At 51.0% G+C, this 2500-nt stretch overlaps 5 non-coding genes and 2 pseudogenes across 5 annotated transcripts; all 7 read right to left on the bottom strand.

Moving 5' to 3' along the window:
- Window positions 1-30: 30 nt before the first annotated feature.
- LOC128477909 (5S ribosomal RNA) lies at window positions 31-149 on the bottom strand. The gene has a single exon (XR_008348857.1). It is a non-coding gene; the product is annotated as a 5S ribosomal RNA (ribosomal RNA).
- A 237-nt stretch (window positions 150-386) lies between these two features.
- LOC128479813 (uncharacterized) lies at window positions 387-495 on the bottom strand (annotated as a pseudogene).
- A 257-nt stretch (window positions 496-752) lies between these two features.
- Window positions 753-871, bottom strand: LOC128476767 (5S ribosomal RNA). Its single transcript, XR_008347765.1, has one exon. It is a non-coding gene; the product is annotated as a 5S ribosomal RNA (ribosomal RNA).
- Window positions 872-1080: 209 nt separating this feature from the next.
- LOC128479472 (5S ribosomal RNA) lies at window positions 1081-1199 on the bottom strand. The gene has a single exon (XR_008350346.1). It is a non-coding gene; the product is annotated as a 5S ribosomal RNA (ribosomal RNA).
- Window positions 1200-1439: 240 nt separating this feature from the next.
- LOC128477558 (5S ribosomal RNA) lies at window positions 1440-1558 on the bottom strand. The gene has a single exon (XR_008348523.1). It is a non-coding gene; the product is annotated as a 5S ribosomal RNA (ribosomal RNA).
- A 258-nt stretch (window positions 1559-1816) lies between these two features.
- On the bottom strand, window positions 1817-1935 carry LOC128479484 (5S ribosomal RNA). The gene has a single exon (XR_008350356.1). It is a non-coding gene; the product is annotated as a 5S ribosomal RNA (ribosomal RNA).
- A 263-nt stretch (window positions 1936-2198) lies between these two features.
- On the bottom strand, window positions 2199-2307 carry LOC128479814 (uncharacterized; annotated as a pseudogene).
- Between the last annotated feature and the right edge of the window lie 193 nt (window positions 2308-2500).

The following is a 2500-nucleotide window of genomic DNA, read 5'->3' on the forward strand; positions in this document are numbered from 1 at the left end:
AAGCTCTCCCCGGACTGTGAGAAAAGAAAAAGCCTACAACACCTGGTATTCCCAGGCGGTCTCCCATCCAGGTACTAACCAGGCCCAACCCTGCTTAGCTTCCGAGATCAGACAAGATCGGGCGCTTTCAGGGTGGTATGGCCGCAGGTGTGAAAGTTTTTTATTTTACTTCTCTTATTCTGCTGCTGCTGCTGCTGCTGCTGCTGCTGCTGCTGCTGCTGCTGCTGCTGCTGCTGCTGCTGCTTCTGCTTGTCGTCAGACAGAAAGAATTATAAGCCCTGGGACAGGACAGAGAAGGTGAGAAGGTTCAAATAAGGGTTTAAAGCTTTGATGATGAGCAAGAAACACATGGCAAAAAGCTCTCCCCGGACTGTGAGAAAAGAAAAAGCCTACAACACCTGGTATTCCCAGGCGGTCTCCCATCCAGGTACTAACCAGGCCCAACCCTGCTTAGCTTCCGAGATCAGGCGCTTTCAGGGTGGTATGGCCGCAGGTGTGAAAGTTTTTTATTTTACTTCTCTTATTCTGTTGCTGCTGCTGTTGCTGCTGTTGCTGCTGTTGCTGCTGCTGTTGCTGCTGTTGCTCCTGCTGCTGCTGCTGCTGCTGCTGCTGCTTGTCGTCAGACAGAAAGAATTATAAGCCCTGGGACAGGACAGAGAAGGTGAGAAGGTTCAAATAAGGGTTTAAAGCTTTGATGATGAGCAAGAAACACATGGCAAAAAGCTCTCCCCGGACTGTGAGAAAAAATTAAAAGCCTACAACACCTGGTATTCCCAGGCGGTCTCCCATCCAGGTACTAACCAGGCCCAACCCTGCTTAGCTTCCGAGATCAGACGAGATCGGGCGCTTTCAGGGAGGTATGGCCGCAGGTGTGAAAGCTCTTTATTTTACTTTTCCTATTCTGTTGCTGCTGCTGCTGCTGCTGCTGCTGCTGCTGCTGCTTGTCGTCAGACAGAAAGAATTATAAGCCCTGGGACAGGACAGAGAAGGTGAGAAGGTTCAAATAAGGGTTTAAAGCTTTGATGATGAGCAAGAAACACATGGCAAAAAGCTCTCCCCGGACTGTGAGAAAAAATTAAAAGCCTACAACACCTGGTATTCCCAGGCGGTCTCCCATCCAGGTACTAACCAGGCCCAACCCTGCTTAGCTTCCGAGATCAGACGAGATCGGGCGCTTTCAGGGTGGTATGGCCGCAGGTGTGAAATTTTTTTATTTTACTTCTCTTATTCTGTTGCTGCTGCTGCTGCTGCTGCTGCTGCTGCTGCTGCTGCTGCTGCTGCTGCTGCTGCTGCTGCTGCTGCTTGTCGTCAGACAAAAAGAATTATAAGCCCTGGGACAGGACAGAGAAGGTGAGAAGGTTCAAATAAGGGTTTAAAGCTTTGATGATGAGCAAGAAACACATGGCAAAAAGCTCTCCCCGGACTGTGAGAAAAGAAAAAGCCTACAACACCTGGTATTCCCAGGCGGTCTCCCATCCAGGTACTAACCAGGCCCAACCCTGCTTAGCTTCCAAGATCAGACGAGATCGGGCGCTTTCAGGGTGGTATGGCCGCAGGTGTGAAAGTTTTTTATTTTACTTCTCTTATTCTGTTGCTGCTGCTGCTGCTGCTGCTGCTGCTGCTGCTGCTGCTGCTGCTGCTGCTGCTGCTGCTGCTGCTGCTGCTGCTGCTGCTGCTGCTTGTCGTCAGACAGAAAGAATTATAAGCCCTGGGACAGGACAGAGAAGGTGAGAAGGTTCAAATAAGGGTTTAAAGCTTTGATGATGAGCAAGAAACACATGGCAAAAAGCTCTCCCCGGACTGTGAGAAAAGAAAAAGCCTACAACACCTGGTATTCCCAGGCGGTCTCCCATCCAGGTACTAACCAGGCCCAACCCTGCTTAGCTTCCGAGATCAGACGAGATCGGGCGCTTTCAGGGTGGTATGGCCGCAGGTGTGAAAGTTTTTTATTTTACTTCTCTTATTCTGTTGCTGCTGCTGCTGCTGCTGCTGCTGCTTCTGCTGCTTCTGCTGCTGCTGCTTCTGCTTCTGCTTCTGCTTCTGCTGCTGCTGCTGCTGCTGCTGCTGCTGCTGCTTGTCGTCAGAGCCCTGGGACAGGACAGAGAAGGTGAGAAGGTTCAAATAAGGGTTTAAAGCTTTGATGATGAGCAAGAAACACATGGCAAAAAGCTCTCCCCGGACTGTGAGAAAAAATTAAAAGCCTACAACACCTGGTATTCCCAGGCGGTCTCCCATCCAGGTACTAACCAGGCCCAACCCTGCTTAGCTTCCGAGATCAGGCGCTTTCAGGGTGGTATGGCCGCAGGTGTGAAAGTTTTTTATTTTACTTCTCTTATGCTGCTGCTGCTGCTGCTGCTGCTGCTGCTGCTGCTGCTGCTGCTGCTGCTGCTGCTGCTGCTGCTGCTGCTGCTGCTGCTGCTGCTGCTGCTGCTGCTGCTGCTGCTGCTGCTGCTGCTGCTGCTGCTGCTGCTTGTCGTCAGACAGAAAGAATTATAAGCCC

Source organism: Spea bombifrons, chromosome 2 (genome assembly GCF_027358695.1).
Source record: "Spea bombifrons isolate aSpeBom1 chromosome 2, aSpeBom1.2.pri, whole genome shotgun sequence".
Lineage (NCBI taxonomy): Eukaryota > Metazoa > Chordata > Amphibia > Anura > Pelobatidae > Spea > Spea bombifrons.